Raw genomic sequence first — 19,932 nt, 5'->3', positions numbered from 1 at the left:
GTTCTTGGCATGCTACTTTTTCACCAAAGCAGATAGTCAAGAATCTTCTATTGCATGACACGCAGCTAAGATAATCACATGTCATTTTTAAATGAGCACCATATAATCAGAGCTGATATATTCTCATGACATGAGCACCATTTAGAAACGTTGGAACTCCTACGGCGGGATTAACAAACTAGCGTCTGAGCCTACGAGGACCACTTCTCCTTTGAAGAACCTTGAAGAGGGATTCATGTTGTTAGCAAGAGTTGCCCCCACAGGTAGTTTTGTTTCTCAGGAATAGGGTGGATATAGTAGGAGAATTCTTATATGTGTATGTTCTAACTGTGCCTAGGAAAAGAGGTGTGGTTCCATGTCAGGAATAGTTGTTTTAGTCTTCTTTGATCCTTCAAATCACTGTAACCAAAAATGTAGATTTAGAATCAAATTGCCAAAAGGGTGTGACATTTGCTTGGAGTCTTTGTCGTCACACAGCCCCACCACACTAGAAGCTTACAAAGCACATACAAGTGATAAGAAAATGGCAAGATAAGACAGAGCACCAGAACACCAACCATACGTTCAGAGATGGTGTCTGGAACATTCTTTCTTTTAATTACTGCTGAACCCAGGAAGCCTGCCAGCTGAAATCTTGCTAAAGCCTGGGGAGTGGGAGGTGCTTGCACAGAGTTCTAGCACTCTGTTGTGACCAGCATTCAGCACCCACCAACGTGCCTGACCTCTGGCGCTGCTTACTGGAGCCCTACCAGCCCTCCTAAATCCTAATCTCGGCTCAATGCACACACATTTATTAAGAAATGTTCCCATACCTGGAATACGGTCCCTGAGGGCGTTCCTACCAAAAGCAAGTTGATGCCTTACAAATGGGAGAATGCACTATATAAATGACTACTACAATAGTACATGTGAGTGCACGAGGGGTTGATATGTTCTGTTTGCATGTTCAATCTGAAGAAGTATTTAACATCTCCTGGTCTGCAGAAGCAGCATGGAACACGACATCTAGAATAATGAAAAGAGAGAGGGGCACAAGAAGAGGTAAGGAAAGGTAAGGAACGGTGCCAGGGGCACGATAAGAAGGAAATAGAAAAGCAGTCCAAGTGTGCACAGAAAGGAAAGATGAAGTTAAGGGGTGCAGGAAGCATCTGAAGAGAAACAAAAGGATATCAGGAAATAAAACAATAGGAAAACAAAGAGAGGGGCAGAAGAGTCAGAGTGGTTGCACCTAGGAAAAACAAAGAGCCTGGTGTTTTTGAAAGCCTCTGATTCTATCCCATGAAAGAATTGTATTGGGGAAAAGGTTGACAAAAAGGAAAAGGTACATCCCACACCATGGAGTTTATGTTTTGAATTAAAGGGGCATAAATCTGCGGAAGGGTGCCCTGTGAAATTAAGAAAGAACTGTGACATGATAGGTTGTATGTTTGAAAGCCGGAAGAGGCCTAAAGCTTGGGGGAAAAACCCTGAGAGACCTGTCGAGGAAAGCCTCCAGATAACAGTGACTTTGTGTTTAAAGATTGGAAAGTGCCTGAGCTTGAGGGAAAGGAACCCTTAGAGGCTCAACCAAGTTGGAGGCTTATTTTATGCTGCTGAAAAAATTAAAGCATGTGGAAGGGAACCCCGAGAAGCTTATGAAAGGAACTGTGTTACAATTATTCTATGGTGTATTGAAACTTGAATAAGCTGAAGTGAGGGTAAGGAAACCCAAGGAACTTACACATTGTGAAGGCAGTTGGAATAACTACAAGGGGCCTGTGGAGAAGGTCTTATGAACAGCCCTGTTGATTGAACTCATTTTGTGACATTAACCAATCAGGACCTGGTAAGAAGACCACTTGAAACCAACATTGCTTTCCACCTTTTGTTGAAGCACTATTTGTTTTGTTTTGAAAAGACTTCCTATCACATTTTTGTACAGAGTGAGGGCAAGAATAGGTTTAGACACTTTTATATCGGACTATTACACAATGATGGCCATTAGAAACATCAGTTAAGGGAATTACTCCTTTAGGGTTAGGGCCAGTCAGGCATTACACCAACCCATGAACCTAAATAAATATAGATTTTCAAACAAACCCATTTGAGTCTGTGTCCCTCTTGACACCATGCCTGCCTCACAATGCTTACACAACAATACCCACCAACAGATTAAAACTGGCCACTTTAGCAAGGAAATTGCTGATTTCTTTATTGTTTTTACACGATGACAATCCAAACTGTCTTGGCACAACTGTGCAACAAATCTTTGTTTGTATCTCCCGTGTTGGTAGGTAGTCAAAATCGTTTCACAAAGCACACACATCTTGCCATTTGGCAAGCTTCTCATTTTTTCAGAGAACAAATGAAAATATCACTCATCATTTTGTTTATTTGTATTTGTGTTCAGCACCTGCCCCACCCAGAGGATCTCTAAATGACTTGCATTGTTCAATGTTTGAGGAGATGGCAGTTGAAAAATAAGTAATAACATGTTTTCAGGACATGACAAGAAGATTAAGTTGTCATAGCAGTGGAAGAAGGCAGGGTTATGTGTGGGGAATACAGGGATGTTTTGAGCCTCTTTCCGAAAGTGGGAATAGAGGGTGTAGTTCAGATGTGAAGAGGTTGGATATTCCATGCTCTGGGTGCCCAGTAGGTATATGTTTCTTTGTGTGTGAGTGTTAGTTTGCAGAGTAGTATATATCAAAGACGTTAACTGACTTATCTTGTGTGTGTGTGATGGCTTTGAGTTTGTTGTGAATGTAGGATCGAGTTTTGTTGTGGATGGATGTGAATACAATTCAGATTTATTTGAATGCATTTTCTGGGGTATTGGGAGCTATTCGAACTGGGCGAGAGCTTGGGTGATGTGTGAATGTTTGAGGAGGTGGAGGATGAGTCTTGCTGCTGTGTTTTGAGTGGCTTGCAGGGGAAGAGTGTGCTGTTGGGAAGTCCAGTATAGAGAGCATTGCCGTAGTGCAGCTTGGAGAGAACGTGCACTTGGAATGTAGTGCAAAAGTTGCAAGGGGAAGTATACATCTGATCTTGCACAGGATGAGTAGTTGTCGATTGCATGTTCTGGTGAGAGCCGATATGTGATGTGTTAAGGAAAGGTGGGGGTGCGATTTGAAGCCAGGTATTTGGCAGGTGTGCAAAGGGATACCCAGGTGAATTCTTGGATCCAGTGGGTGAGGTCGGACTTGTGCCCAGGGGGAAAGATGAGAGGGTGTTCTTTTTTGGAAAGGTTGAGTTTGAAGAAGTGGATTGCCTTCCAGTTGGTGATAGTGGATTTATGAAGGGGAAGTATATCTGTGTGTTGTCTGTGTTTTGGTCAAAGTGGAAATAGTGTTTGCTAGGGGTGTGTGCAAGGGATTCAACATATAGGTTGAAGAGGAATGGAGACAAGGAGGAGCCTTGTGGGATTAGGCACTTGACCGGCATGGGCTCTTTTTGATAAGAGGGCATGGAAACAAAGTGTGTCCTGTCGGTGAGGAAGGAGGTGAATCAGTCGAGGGTGTTGCCTTAGTTTCATCCTCTGAGCTAGAATGTCTAGTGGAATGGTGTGGTCGATGGAGTTGAAAGCTGCAGGGAGGTCGAGAAGTAGGAGTAGTGCTGTGTGTCCTTTCTGATGTTGTGGAGATCATCAAGGATGTGAACTTTAGTGGTCTTGGTGCTTAGTCCAGGATGAAAGCCAGATTGAAAGGGGTTAAGCAGGTTGAGTAATGACAAAGAATTCCATAATTCTGATGAGTTATGGCATGATAGTAATGGGGTGGTAGTTTTCAGGGAGCGTGGGGTTGAGGGATGTTTTTGATGAATGGTGAGATTTGTCCAGTTTTGAGTGCAGAGGGGATATTACCATGCACAACAAAGTGGTTGATGATGCTGGGCTAGTGGGGCGCGAGGGTGGTGATGCAATTGTATATGGCCTGAGGTGGGCATGTGTCATCCAAAAGTGTGCAGGTTTTGTTTTGGCAGTGACGGTGATTAGGGTGTCTGTGTTGATGGGCTGAAAGCGGTCTCATGTTTTGGAATGTTGGGGAACAGGGGTGGGACAGGGAGAGCAGGGGGGAAGGTTTGTTTGATGCTGTGTATTTTGGAGTTGGAGTAGTCCATGGGGGGGTTGCATATAGCAGTGGATGTGGGTGTGGGAGGTGTGTATGGCAGTATGAAGAAGGTTTTCACAATGTTGAATAGCATATGTGTACAATTGGTGGTGGATTGGAGTTCTTGGAGCTAATGGGTGTCTTTGACTTTGTGTATGACTGTTTTTTATTTGTTGCAGCAGTGTCTGAGGGGGTTTCCTGGTTGGCAGGGCATGGGTTGTTTAGCCATGATCTTTCTAAGCATCGGGTTCCTACTTGATAGAGATGAGTGCATTGTTGAACAATGGTTTATGGTGGTCATTGTGAGTTTTTTGTGATTTTAAGGGTGCAATTTTGTTGAGTGCCTATGTGATGATGGTGTTTTATTTGTTGATTAACATGAAGGGATGTGCATGTCGGGAGGAGAGGAGTGGAATTAGTGGTGCTAATGATACTTCGGTAATGTTTTGGTTTGTCTGGCTGGGGGTAAGGGGGATGTGTGGCAGGTGAGGGGGATCTTGTGTGTTAGTATGAGTGTGAAGGGGATTGCAAAGTGGTTGGACCATGATACCCTGGTTTGATTTTTCCATGGAGATGTGATTGTTGCATACATTCCAAATCTCAAGGGTGTTTCCAGCAATGTGAGTGGTGAGAGATCATAGGGGGTGAGTGGAGTGAGGACAGTCTTTAGTATGGGATTGGTGTCTGGATGGGCACTACTAGGGTCATAGTCACAAAGGTAGGTATTGATGCAGGGGACACTCTGGTTGTTAGCTGTGAATTCCGTCCATTGAGTGTGAAAGTTAGGATTGTGTGTTGGATGGCAGTACATAAGGTGTATACAGGTTGGATGTGAGTGTGATGGAGAGGAGCAGGTGAGAGAGGAGATTCAAAAGAAGCATATGGGTGTGTGTGGGAATAGTAAGTGTGTGTGTGTGCCTTTAAATATGATGGCATTGCCACCACCTTTTGTGTGTGGGTAATCACTGTGTTGGATGAGCTAGAGTGGGGAAGCATGTCAGGGATCATAGGGGTTTGGGGGTTTTGAACCATGTTTTCATTAGAAAGAGGCTGTGGTAATGAGTTAATTGATTTCATGTTTGTGAGCAGGTGCAGAGTGGCAGTTGAAAAGAAGGCAGGTGTATGTAATTTGCTGTTTAACTGGTGTGTTGTTTTGAAGTTTTATTTGGGTGTTCTTTGTGTGTTTAGTATGAGGAATGCTTTTGGCACCCAGTGACAAACAGGGGCTAACAGGTAACAAAGAAAGAAATAGGGGAAATTATAGTATCAACCCTTAGGTCTGTCCTCCCTTTGCTCAGCAAACCCAAACAAATGGATGCGCAATGGAAGATGCCTATATATCCAAAGTAACGCAGACGTACTTCACCAGGAAACAGATATAAACAAGGAACAGGAAATCCAACCGCCTTTGTTGTTGAAAGTTGCTGAATGCTGAAGCTGTGTCACAGGGTACAAGTAAGGACCATGAGGGAAGGCTACCAAGGTCACTGCAGGCTGCAACATGGCACAACATTGCACAAGGGTACCCCTGGGGGAGGTGATGAAAATACGATCTGAACCTACTTGTGGATGGAAGTAAGAGAGAATCGCATAACAATTTTCTCCCAACATTCTAGGGCCCCTAATCGCAACAGTATCCAATAAGTAGTACCAATTGTGTACTAAATGAGGTTTGGAAATTCTGCTTCTTCCTCAATATGGCTACACAAAAATAACAAGTGCTTAGGACCAGGTTGAGGCCTGTATTTATTTGTATGAATCCAAAATGGACGCAATTATGCCACTTTTTCGTGGAGTCATCAGAATGTCAGTTACACGGCTTTGCAGACACTGTGCCTGCTCCACAGTAGACCTGCTAACCCACAGAAGTTCTTTGGGTGTCTATGAAATTGCCAAAATGAAGGCCCCAATACATGGATGGCAAGAAACAAGACACATTTCCCCCTCCTACTGCCAGTTATGCACGATGGTCGGTGCACATCCATGTTTTTCCATCATATCCGGTGTACCGTGATCAGACACAGTACAGTGTGAATCTAATCCTTTTGCTGGAGCACATCACTAGAGGTTGGTGATCATGACAAAGTTCAAAGGGTACTCTGGGTCCTGGGAACCACTATCATGCATGGTGCAAAGTGGCTCCTCCGTTTAAAACAAACATGAATTGCATATATTTTCAAAACCTGAAATGTATTTCCTCCTCCCAACAGACTGGAAGAATTTAGACCCCTACACAATGTTTGTTGGCAACCTTCTTTGATGCTGACTTACTTCTTACAAGGAATACTCGCCTGTGGTTTGCTGAAGCCTTCTGTGGACTTCAACTTTTAATTACTTTTTACAGACACATTGTGATGATTACTCACCTTTAGCTCAAAGCTTTAGGAAAACGTGATCATGGATTTTGGTGATTTTAGTCACCTTTAGATGTGTATTCATTCTTTATAAAACATTTAAGACTAATTGTTATTCTGATTGCAATTCATTTTCCCCATGACCTTTTTAGTGGCAAGTCATTTTGTCGGCATTCAATTCTCTACTTCACTGATTTTGATTCATGCCTCTTCCAGGGATTGTGGTTGAGAAAAGTCTTGATTTGCAGCCTTTGAAACCTACAGGTGAGCAAAGGCCACAAAAAAGAGGTTCTGCTTACCTCTATCTTTCAACATCTGCTAAGAGCACTGTAGAAGCTCAGTTAACATGTACTGAGACCAATGTTCCCTCTAAGCTGAGCACATGTGTGCTTGCCCAGCTTCCTTCTGAGTCCCACTCAGAAGAATTTTAGCAGCGAACACAGACAATTCTCATCTTCTCAAGAAGTAATATGGCACAAGCCACAGCAGTTATTTGGCATTTGCTTTATCTCCTAATAAAACTAAATTATACTAACTAGTCTTGATATTCTCGTCTTGCCTATTTACATTACACTACAATGAAAGCATGACCTTAAAAACCTAAAACCCCTAAAACAGAATGCACCCTCAGGCGGTTAAAACGAATATGAAAAAGTGGCTCCATGAACAGAAGATCTAACTCAGATATGCCTGCATACATCAATAAAGTAACCTTTCATCCCCACCCACGACTCCTATACTTGACTACCATACTTGTACCTTGTACCTATTGTAACTTCTGCCTTAGTCCACATTTAGATATTACCGGATAACCTTGCCTCTGCTTATGTTGGCTCTATGAAAGGTTACCAGATGTGTACCTACATCCACTTGTTTTACGCTTTTTTTGTAATATGAATAACATTCATGCACCAAAATTTGTGTTACTCGTGGTGCCTTAGCAAAAGCATCATCTACACTATATAACCCAACTGGGAGCTCAAACATCAGATACTAACTATTAAGTAAGCAGGCTACTTGGATGTGTAACCTCACCCCATGCTTCTTATTTGTACATATGCCACACAGGCACTTTGAAACGGTACCCTTGCAAGTTAATGTATTGTTATAATCAAATATTAATTTGCCCTCTAAGGATTTTGAGTAAGCAAATGTCAAACTCAAAGTCTCCTACTTTAGCATTCCTAACATGACCCTATAGGTGGAGAACAACATTGCAATATCATTTACTTGGCCTGTAAGGGCTAATGGCAAGGACTATGCCTAGAACTACTTGTACATTGTATTAGGGCAACATATATTCAGACAGCTAGAATACTTTTCACACAATCTGCATCCTTTTCATATTTTCAGAGTTCCCTTGGGCATGGACCTGAACAAATTATACAGAAACTCTCTGCTATTAAAAAAATGTTGGTTTCACTGAACACTTATATAATTGTACCCAATAATATTATGGTGGGGTATGTTGAAAACAATCTTGTTTGCACTGCAAAACAATTGCATACATGCAGATTCATGTCATTTTCTTAAACTGCCCATGCAATCATTGGGAGACTTTAAACATGTTTTGCTTGCAAAGTATTGTGGGTATGCAAATAGCCCAGTGACTATTTTACTGCTGCAATACCTCACTTTTTACAGAGCACTTCCAACTAGTATTGGAGGTTGGCACAGGAGCTGTCAATGGCCTGGGGGACGGACCAAAGCGAACATTGCTTGGGGGTGAAGAACAAATTACAACTTTCAAAAACCAAGTCAGATGTTTCAGCAGTACAGCACAGTGAAGGAAATGTGTTTGTTTGCTGAATTATAGGAAACTCTAGTAGCAGTCTAGGAAACTGCACCTTCTGTTTCTTTCAATGCTAATTAGCTGAGGGCTTTTCAATATAATCACGTGTCCTATGTTTAGTGCCCTTAGCATCCCCATGCATCTTGTTTAACAGATAACAGTGAATTGCAGAAGAGGGGTCCCTAGTTACAGAAGATGGAACTCAAACTGTTGTACCTCTGAGAATGCTGCTCTTAACATAAAAGATAAATGCGTGTGCTTTTCATCCACAGGTTCCAAGAGAAACCTCAGTAAGACTATTGTTGAATTGTTATCTAGGCTGTAGTCAAGAAGGGGTGACAAATCCATAGGCTTTATCATGTGCACTGTCCTTTCACTTCATATGGCAGGGTTGCATGTAGGGCTCTGATGAGATTTTACTCCCTATATGGAGTGAAATGATTTTTCAGTGAGTTAAATAATTTGCTTTGCCAATGGGGATACTTTACGCCTATTAAAAGGTGTTCTTTACCCTAATAATTCCTTCCTATGCCACTGCTCTGCTGGCTGCTGCTTCTGCTTCGAAAAAATTTCAATTGAGCTATGTGGGTGGAAGAAGAGTGATATATGAGTATGTTCAATGTTTACCAATTCTGTTGGGCACAGTTTCCTGTTTTTAGGGAGTAGAAATCAGTGACTGTATGCCTCTTAGCTGCAAGATTGGTTTTGAGTAAGTATTGTCAAAGCTCCATACACAGGACAATGTAGTGTAGATGGTAAGTAGTGGCACAGAATTCTTATCATATTCTTTGGTGCAGTTATTCTGATGCAATTTTCATCCTTACACAAATTATGTTCTCCTGGCCTTTGAATTTCTTAATTATAGGGGAGATTCATTGTAGCTGGCATTATGCTATCTGCAAATATTGCATCATGTCTAAATGTTTTGCCAGCCACAGGTTTTTTCCAATGGAATAAAACACTTAATGCAGGGGTCAAAATGTCAAGTTGCAAGCTACTAGCCAGCAATAAAGTCACTTGTCACCTTAATTCTACACATACACACAGCACACCATTTCTTACTCACCAAGAGTCCAATACAAATAGCCAGGGCTAGTGACGAGTGCACAGTTCGCGCCCTGCTCAATTTTGCTAGGAACTGTGGCAGATCCTTAAGTATTAGAATGGTTGACTCTTTATAATCACATATAAAATAAATCATTGTTTAGTATATCTTTGGAAAAAGTTATGCAAATTACACTGTTTACACTGATTTATAAAGAGTTGCAGTAGCTTCAAAGGACAAACTGCCTTGAAAACGCTTTGGTATTGATAGCTCACTAACTAGGCATGCAAACAGTGTCTTACCTCCTTTGTCAGTTGTGCACATGGAAAATAATGAGCGCACAAGGGGCAGCCATTTCCACACGTAGACAAAAATAATTAGAGGGAACATTGACTGAGACCGTAGCTACTTTCCTACCCCTAAGCCAATTCTGTAAAATAGGCCGGACACTTAAGTGTTACTCTCAATCAGGGGTGTTGCTAGGTCTGGAAAAGATCAGGGGCTAAGCTAATGTCGGGACTGGCAGGATATGGGACTAGCTTGCATTTTGGTTGTAACACGTGAGCTTCTATCTGGGGCTACCTACAACCCAAAGACCCTGGGCTATAGACCCCTCAGCCCCTCCCCCCCCCACAGCAAAGCCTCTGCCCTCAATCATTTGTGTGCAACCCGCAGTCACAGATTTGAATCCTGGCAGGTTAAATTCAGCCCTTTATTGTTCAAAGGTTGATACATTGTGTACAGTGAAATAAAGCAATAGATTTCTTTATCAGGACACCAAAGCGGTGGTATTTGGCATGTGATATTATGAATGTCTTCAGTCATTCCAACATATTTACAGAGATGAATTTGATTTTGTTAAATGCTCATTGATGAATGATCATGTAAAAGTCTGGGTAAGAGAAGAAATGAAAGTGGGGAAATGGGATGGAAACAAGAAAAAAGGTAGAAAAACACAGGCTGGCAAAGGGAAGAATTTGGGCAGTAGGTGTCACGGAGTTCCCCCCTTCTCACCTAAATCCGATCTTTGCTGGATTTCTTGGTGGATGCCTTCTTGCGGACGGATCAGGTCTTGAATAAGGCTGCACAAGTCTCTTCCGACTCCAGCGTGCGTTCAAAGTTCTGGGATGCAACGATCGAGGAATCCGGGAAATGAAGAAAGTGCACTACTCAGCAAACGAGTCCAGGAAGTAAGAAAGAAAGGAGAGGGACTAGGAATGGAGTTAGTAGGGACAGAATCAGGGAAGCAATACCGCGAGCTACGGAGCACACGTCTGGTCGCTACTTCGCAATAGCAATAGAACATGCTACGTCCAACGTGTAGTGCGAGGAAGGTGTTTCACACTGGACGGCCATGTTGGGAGTACCAGGGAGTGCAAGCCTCGTTGAGACAAGAACCAGGCAGTCCAAAAGGGGCACGTTCTGTAGGTCATGACAGCATGCCTCCTCCGAAGACCCGTTCCTCCAGGTTTGCCCGGGTGTATGAGGTGAAATTTTCTGAGCAGTCTAGGGGCCTTGATATTAGAAAGTGGTTCCCAAGTTATTTCACTAGGAGGATATCCCTTCCATTCAACCAGGTATTGAAGCTGACCCCGTTTATACCTGGAGTCACATATTCGGGACACTTCATATTCCAGTTGGTTGTCGACCAGCAGAGGAGGGGGTCTGCAGGATTTCCGGGAGGATTGGATGTAAGGTTTTAATAAGGATGTGTGAAAAACTGGGTGAATTTTCTTCCAGGAGTCTGGTAGTTTGATCCGGTATGAGACTGGATTTATAATTTCCTTGATGGGAAATGGACCATAGCACCGAGGGGCCAATTTGTTTGGCCGTAGATGTCGGGGTAGTCATTTCGAGGACAACCAGACTTGATCACCAATTGCATAAGAAGGCCCTGGTCTTCTTTTGGAATCCGCATACCTCTTAGTCTGTGTTCTGGCCTTCTCTAAGTATTCTTGGCCTCCAGGTGTACGTTGATGAGGGTTTCGATCCAGGAGTCGACAGTAGGTACCGGTGTGGGATGAGGGAGAACAGAGGGTAGAACCGATGGATGGAAATCTTGGCTACAATAAAAGGGACTGGTCTTAAGTGCTAAATGATCGGAATTGTTGTAGGCGAATTCAGCCACGGGTATCAGTAGTGACCAGTCATCCTGAACCTTGGTAGCGGAACATCGAAGATACTGTTCCAGGGTCTGATTAGCACGTTCTGTGGCCCCGCTGGTTTGGGGATGATGACCTGATGAGAGGGCGCGTTGGATTCCCAAAATGCGACAGAGATGTTTCAGAATTGTGAGACGTATTGAGGTCCTCGATCAGATATGATCTTGGAAGGAAATCCATGCAGACGGAATATGTGTTCCAGAAAGATTCCAGCAAGTTCGTACGAGGATGGTAGCTTACACAGGGGTGTAAAAGGAGCCATATGAGTGAACAAGTCAATGGTAACCATGATGGTCGTGTATCCTCGGGAAGGTGGTAATTCCACAATGAAGTCTGTAGCAATGAATTCCCATGGCCTTGTTGGCAGTGTAGGTTGTAGAAGACCCGCCGGTCTCTTGTTATCATGTTTATTTTGACTACAGATAGCACAAGCCTGGATGTACTGCTGTACGTCGGTCTTCATTCCAGGCCACCAAAACTGTCTTTGTATGAGGCGGAGGGTGTTGGTTATGCCACGATGTCCGGAGTGAAGGGTATCATGAGAGAGGTTTATTATTCTTTGTTGTAATTTCTGTGTGGGAATGACTAGTGCAGTGTCCTTGAATAAATATCCTTCCTTGACTCTTAGATTCCATTGATTCTTCCTTGAAATATCCTTCCACAGATCAGAGGCTTGGGTTTGCACTAAAATTTCGTCCAGGAGATTGACTGCTTGAGCTACAAAGATTGTGTGGGGAAACATCTTAGGATAGGCCCTATCTTCAGTAGTTACATAGTCAGGACGTCGAGATAAGGCGTCAGCAATCAGGTTTTGTGATCCGTGAACATGAGTGATGTGGAACTGGTACTGGGCAAAGAAGTAGGCCCAACGCGCCAGATGACTGTTCCTACACTCCAATGACTGTAGAATTTGAAGATTCTGATGGTCCGTGCGGACCTGAACTGGATGTCTAGCACCCAGAAGTAGATGTCGCCATTCAGTGAAGGCTTGGCGGATGGCTAACAGTTTCTTTTCCAGGACGGAGTAGTGTGTCTCACTGGGAGTCAGGGTTCGTGAAAGGTAAGCAATGGGGTGTTCCAGTTTATCCTCAAATTCTTGCTTCAACACCGCTCCTATGGCGTAGTTAGAGGCATCCGTTTCCACTAGGAATGGTCGATTTATGTCGGGTTGGGCTAAGATGGGGGCTTGTGTAAACTCTGCCTTTAAACGTTGGAATGCCTTATCTTGCGGTGTAGACCAGATAAAGGGGGTGTCTTTCCTCAAGAGAGAAACAATCGGCTGAACGATCTCGGAAAAGGTGGATATGAACTTCCGGTAGAAATTGGCAAGCCCCAGGAAGGATTGAACTTGTTTCACGGACGTGAGAGCGGGCCATGCCAGTATGGCCTTTACCTTTGAAGGGTCCATACCAATTCCTTCTGGGCTAAGGATGAATCCTAGGTAGTGAACAGAAGTAACGTGAAACAAGCATTTTTTGGGTTAGGCTAAAAGTTTGTGTTCACGGAGTCGTTGTAATACTGCCTTTACATGTTCTTCATGCTTTAGAAGGTCCTTGGAAAAGATCAATATGTCGTCCAGATAGACAATGACAAAGATAACATGTCAGAGAACACCCTATCCATGAAACGTTGAAAAACTGCGGGGGCATTAGCTAGTCCAAAGGGCATGACTAGATATTCATAGTGACCAAAGGGTGTCTAAAGGCTATTTTCCATTTGTCTCCTTCCCAGACACGGATCAAATGGTAGGCACCCTGGAGATCCAACTTCGTGAATATTAAGGCGCCTCTCACAGCTTCCAGGATATCCGAGATCAAGGGCAATGGGTACCGGTCTTTGAGGGTGCATTGATTTAAGCCACGATAGTCGAGGCAAGGTCTGAGTTCCTTGGTGTCCTTCTTGGGAACAAAGAACAAGGAAGCACCAGCTGGAGATTTTGAAGGTTTTATGGTGCCATTTTCAAGGTTGGTATCCAGGTATTCTCGGAGGGCCTTTTTCTCAGGTTCGGAAAGGATGAACATTCTGCCGAAGGGAATCACTGCTGAGGGATCTGTATCTATGGCGCAGTCTTTAGGTCTTTGAGCGGGTAAGGCCTGGACTATGGCAGTTGAAAATACATCAGCATATCCCTGATAGGCCTCAGGGACTTGTATGATATTGGAAACCATGAGTGGTGTTTGCTGGTCTCTTGGTGGTTCTTTAGGGGGTGTCAAGGAGGGATCCAGGAATAGACAGTGAGACATACAAAACTCTGAGCCTAGGAATAGTGATCCTGCTGTCCCATTGATATACGGATTGTGCTTCTGTAACCAGGGCATACCCAATACCATGGGGTAATGTGTTGACTTAATGATGTTGGATCTAATCCGCTCTTGGTGATGGTTTATAGAAAGCTGGATCTCTTTAGTCTGCAGGCTTAAGGGCCCTGAAGTGAGGGGTCTTCCATCGATTGCTTCCACCGGCTGCATGGTGCTTTGTGTGTGATGACTAACAACCCAATCTTGATCAATGAATATTCCCATAGCTCTGCAGTCTACCAAGACCAAAATGGAATAGGTCTTATTCTTGGAGGGTGATAGGAAGGCCTACAGTATCACCAAATTGTTTTGTCCAGGAGAGTTCAAGGATGGAATTGATGTGGAGCAAACATCTCTCTCCCGAAGCTCTGCTCCATCTAGGATCGGGAGCTGGCATTTCCCGAACACCGAGGAGGGGCTAGAGGACATTCCCTAACCAAGTGTTTAACTGAGGTACAATACATGCACAACCCCATATGAATCCTTCTCATCCTTTCTTGCAGGGATATAGGTCCACGGAAGGCTTCTATCTTCATGGGTTCTGGTTCAGTGACTGAGCCTGGGTTTGTGTCCGTCTTGGTGGTGTTCTCAAAGGACACTTTTGGAGGATTTCCTCTGAATTTCTTCTTCTCTGCCTTCCTTTCCTGGATACAAAAGTCTATTTTCATGGCAAGGCCCATTAGTGCCTGGAATGAGTTTGGGCGAGCCACTCTGGCCAACTCATCCTTAATCTCTTCATTCAGTCCTCCCCTGAAAAGGGTAAAACTCACCTCAGGGGACCAATCAGCTTCCTTGGCCAATTGCTTGAATCGGGTTACAAAGGTGAGCATATCCTGGGATCCCTGCTGAAAGTCTAACAGGCGTTACTGGGCACTATAGACCTGCTCTGGGCGGTCAAACATGGTTTTAAGGGCCTGTATGAACCCATCATAGTCATCTAGGAGAGCATTGCTGGAATTAATGAGGGGCGTAGCCCAGGTTAAGGCATTTCATGAAAGGTGAGAAATTATGAAACCCACCTTATCCCTGGGAGTCGAAAAGTAGTAGGGCTTAAAAGTAAAGTGGACCAAACATGAATCCGGGAATCCACGAAGGGTTTTTGCCGACCCATCGTATTTGTCAACTATGCCGCCCAACAACACACTTTCTTTTGTGGCAGAATCACGGGATAGAACTAATTGTTTGAGATCAGCGTTTTCCGCCTTTACATTCTGTACCTCGGTTGTTAGTTCTTGCATGCCACGCATCAGGTCCTGAACGGCCGCTTCCATGTCCATATCGAGTTCGGTCGGGTTGCGTCTCAAACTGTCATGGAGTTCCCCCCTTCTCACCTGAGTCCGATCTTTGTTGGATTTCTTGGTCGATGCCTTCTTGCGGACGGATCGGGTCTTGAATAAGGCTGCACGAGTCTCTTCCGACTCCAGCGTGCGTTCAAAGTTTGGGATGCAACGATCCAGGAATCCGGGAAATGAAGAAAGTGCACTGCTCAGCACACGAGTCTCGGAAGTAAGAAAGAAAGGAGAGGGACTAGGAATGTAGTTAGTAGGGACAGAATCAGGGAAGCAATACCGCAAGCTACAGAGCACACGTCTGGTCGCTACTTTGCAATAGCATTGAGACGCATGGAGCCGCGGGGGCGTGTTCTATTAATAGAACACGCTACGTCCAACGTGTAGAGCGAGGAAGGTGTTTCACGCTGGACGGCCATGTTGGGAGTACCAGGGAGTGCAAGCCCCGTTGAGTCAATTACCAGGAAGTCCAAAAGTGGCACGTTCTGTAGGTCATGACAGTAGGATGATGGAGGGATGTTGTTAAGTCAGACCATAACAACGAATTAAAGTAATTCATAAAGGTAATATAAACGTCACCATTTTGGCACTCATCAGAATGAGCAATTTGTCATTCTGACATATGCACAGTACTATTAGTATTGTGCTCTCTGTGAATTATTTGCACCCATCAAGGTCACTGAGTGGATCTACTGTTCATTGCCGAATTTGCATCTATCAAAGCTTCACATAATTCTGCAATTCTGCAATGTCTCTGTTTACACACGTTTCTGCATTTGCCTTGCCTAGAGTTCCATAAGCAATGCATGCTTTTCAAAAGTAATACAAGATGGAAGACCACACGAGGGAATAACTGCAGTTTTCCTTTGACATATATAAGAGCTATTCAGATGTGAAGAGACCTCTTACACCTGAAAATATTGTAGAAGACAAATTGGAGGGTCATTCTACATATTTTCCACATGTAGGGTTATTTATTATAAGAAATAAAAATCCTGATCTGCGTAGTTTGCTCCAGTTGATAAAAACATTTGGAATTGCCACAATGCTGGCATTTGCTTGGGGCCATCCCCATAGTTTTAAATCCACCGGGTCCTCTGTTGATCGATGGCACCAAAAAATGTGATTTGCATGATGTTATAGAACTTGCAGTTCTAGGGGCCCTTGGCTCTATACCATTGATTGAAAATGTTGCCTTCCAGAGTATGATTTCTGTAAGCCTGCTTGATGGAGGTGAACAGGGGTTGTGCTACATAAATTACATGACCATCTATTGAAACTATCCTGATAAACCAGGGAATCTTCAAATCATGCATGGGGGGCACATTTTGAGGGTGATGGTGTGAGGGAGTTGGCCAAAAGGAAGGGTCATCGGTGCAACAGCACCCTAAACTATAAGAGATAGGCATAATGCTTAGTGCCAAGCAGCTGTCTTTATGTGGAGTTAAGAAGGTTGGAGTGACTCGAAAGGGCTCATAGAAAATGGAAACAGAAGTGTGGTAGGATTTGGAAAAGTGGCTTGAGGTTTGGTTAGTTGGAAGACAAGATAACAGTATGTTGTGATTATGACAGATACAATGTTGCTTGCTGACCTTATCATAATAATATTACTGCAGTGTCTGGAGAAGCGAAGGTTTGCGGGCCTAAAATGATCATCACATTTTGTATGTTCATCTGAGACCGGGAAACTGAAATTGTTTTTCAGAACCTATTCTTGGAAATGTAATGTATTGCATGTGATTGGAAGTGTGATGCTTTTTCTTGTGTTTCTGCTGGTTAGTTATTCCTTGTTGTCTTCTACTGTTATTATTAAGTGGACTCTACAGAATGTGCCAGAGTGAAATATTGTGAGCAGGGACCTCCATTCTCAAAATCCTCTAATCCCTATTTTCTGCAACAACCATGGATATTTCTTTTAATGCTCTCTCTTATACAAACACATTCAAGGCATGCAAATGAACAGTGTCCTGCTTGAAGCTGCGATTCAATTAGAAAGGTATTCGACATCTTCTTAAACATTTTTTGAATTTTACTTCCATGAATAAGGATCTATCTCTAAACGATTACCTCCTTACATCCATTTATCTCTGACTGACACAAGTCTCGAAGATGAGACCTCATGATTTCATTAAAAAATATATTGTTAAATTTGACATCCATATTAGAATAACTTTGAGCATTAAGTCAAATCATCTGTTTATAACTTCATTATCTTTAAAGTCAAACTAATATTTCATCTGTTAGGGCTTTTCTTTGCTTTAACATATCACCAAAGCTAAATATCTGTGTTACTTTTATCACTGCAGAGCGCCAGAGGACCACTCCGGTGGTGATAGTGTGCGGTACAAATATCCCTTAACATTAACTGCTATTTTCTCTTTGACCACACACCCTGGGTAGTCTTTAGTAACACTTTTCACATGGACAGGTCTGATATTATCTGTCCTTAAATCAAAAATCACATTAAAGTACATTCTGTAGAGTAACAGGAATTAGAATTGAGCAAATTCGGTTGAAAGCTAGAAAGTTGGACAGTTAGAATAGACCATAACCTTGTCCCTATTAGGACCATGCCTACTTACAACTGTGAAGATCTCCATGTTCCTTTCAACGTTTGGACTCTGTTAGCCTAATTGAGACCTTCCTCCCAATCATCGTCTGAGAACAAACACTTAAAATGTTGCCACTCCTGACCCACTCACCATTCAGACTTGGAACACCTTTTTTAACCAGTTACTGTTATAACCATCTGAGTGTCTTAAAGGAGAATTATGTAACTTTTGTGGCCAGATCATGAATGTTATAAGACATGTCTCCATCACATTAACAATATAATGCTAACACCACTATAATCATAGACACCTACGTATATACACCTGTTGACCAGAGCAAACATATGGCAACATATAAAAATGCTCTATTGCTGCTAACTAATTTAATTTATTAACGTGTTTGACGTTTTTGCTAGCTGCTCAGTTTATTATTTTTCTGTTCCCATGTATCTTCTCCCACCTGACATTCCTGAAGTTGGCCCTCTTCCATGTCAAGTGGTGTTATGTAACATGTTGGTAGGTTGAGTGGTTTATCACATAGTATATGCATTGCTTTATTTTACCTCTGACCACAAGCACTGATTCAAGGATAGTCATAGTCTCTCTTGCAACAACTGATGCATATGTATTCTTAGGGTGCGGGACTGGTCCCACATATTCATTTGAATCCACTTTCTCTTTACTCACAAGGATAGCAGTTGACAATTGGGAACTGTTTCACTACTGGTGGGGAACTCCCCTTCCATTACTATCACAAATTCACATAAAGTGGCTCCATACCCTGTCTTTTAATGTTGCAGTTTGAATGATTTGTGCCTTAGCAGGAGGCAACGTAACATAGATCTCTTCTTTACTCCTGATGAGCTCCTCCATGTTTTGTGGAAGTGTTCTCGGATCTGTAGTAATAGCAATTGTATCAGCATCCTTATGTGTCACTTGTGTGGAATTTGCATCACGATGTTCAGGGAACTGTAATGTTGGGGCACTGCGTGTATGAACTATTTTTGACAGCTCGCTCACTCACAGAACTTGTCATGGTGTTACTTCTGCTGATTTGTGTTTGTGTCTGAATTTGTAAGATGGTATACATGGTGGATAGCTGTCACGGTCATCATGTCATGTGACCTGCAGGTGTCTCCATTCCCAACAGGCATAGTTCGTTGATGCATCATAGTTTACACCATGGTGGTAAAGTTGGTGTACTTACTGCCTGGGTCGTAATGACCCTCATAGAACTCTAAACTTCATTACGTCACCAGGAGTATCCTCAATATCACCTGTTTGTTTTACAAAACCTTTCCCACATAATGGGCCTCATTACAACCCTGGCGTTCAGGGGTTAACGGCGCCGTAAAAGGCTGCAGCGCCGTTAAACCCTTAATGCCAGATTCCCACTTTAACGCCTGCTTGTTGAGAAGTTTCACACGCGATTGGCCTGGGCACGTGTATTTCAGAGGTGCGCAAGAAGTTTCACACGCGATTGGCCTGGGTGCGTGTATTTCAGGTGTTCGCGGGTGTTTTTACACGCGATCGGGCCTGGGGGAGCGGGGTACGTGTATTCCAGGGGCTCGCGGGTGGTTTTACACGCGATCGGGCCTGGAGGAGCGGGGTACGTGTATTCCAGGGGCTCGCGGGTGGTTTTACACGCGATCGGCTCTGGGGGAGCGGGGTACATGTATTTCAGGGGCTCGTGGGTGGTTTTACATGCGATCGGGCCTGGGGGAGCAGGGTACCACTCACCGTCTGCCTTGCGTGTAGAAGAACGCGTAGCCAACACCCACCCGCTGTGAAGTAATAGCGTGTGAACCCCAACGCCTGCAAAACATACGCACCGCACCCCACGAAAAGCAACGCCCGTGTGTGATACGTCACAGACACGCGTACGCGCTAAGGGCCTTTGGTCCAATGGAATCACGTATGCGTGCTGACGCGCTTACGCGCTAAGGGCCTTTCCTCGATTCACACGCTGACATGCAGAATTTTCACATGCCAAATCACTCTGTATCAAGCTGGCCACACGTAAGCACACGGAAGACCACGCTCCTGCCCAAAAGGCCGAATTACTGCCCCCCAGAGCCCCGAGCAGCCTCCCACGAGCCATCTGCTGCTGTCTGCCTGCCTGCTGCCACCGTGCCCTGCCATTTGGTGCCTGCACATCAGCCATCTGCAGGGGTCCAGTTGCTGTGTCCACCCCTGCTGGAACAGAACACTCCCGACTGGGATACCATCGCTCCACAGCCCAGCCCCAGGACCCAGTTGCCCACCCACGCCTGCCTCGGGGGTCGCCATGTCGGGGCAAACACCATCCGAGACCACTGGCGACCCCCAGCCAGAGGGGCAGAGGGCCACCAGC

This window comes from Ambystoma mexicanum, chromosome 7q (genome assembly GCF_040938575.1).
Source record: "Ambystoma mexicanum isolate Mex_15411 chromosome 7q, UKY_AmexF1_1, whole genome shotgun sequence".
Taxonomy (NCBI): Eukaryota; Metazoa; Chordata; class Amphibia; order Caudata; family Ambystomatidae; genus Ambystoma; species Ambystoma mexicanum.
Note: the sequence above shows the minus strand (reverse complement) of the source record.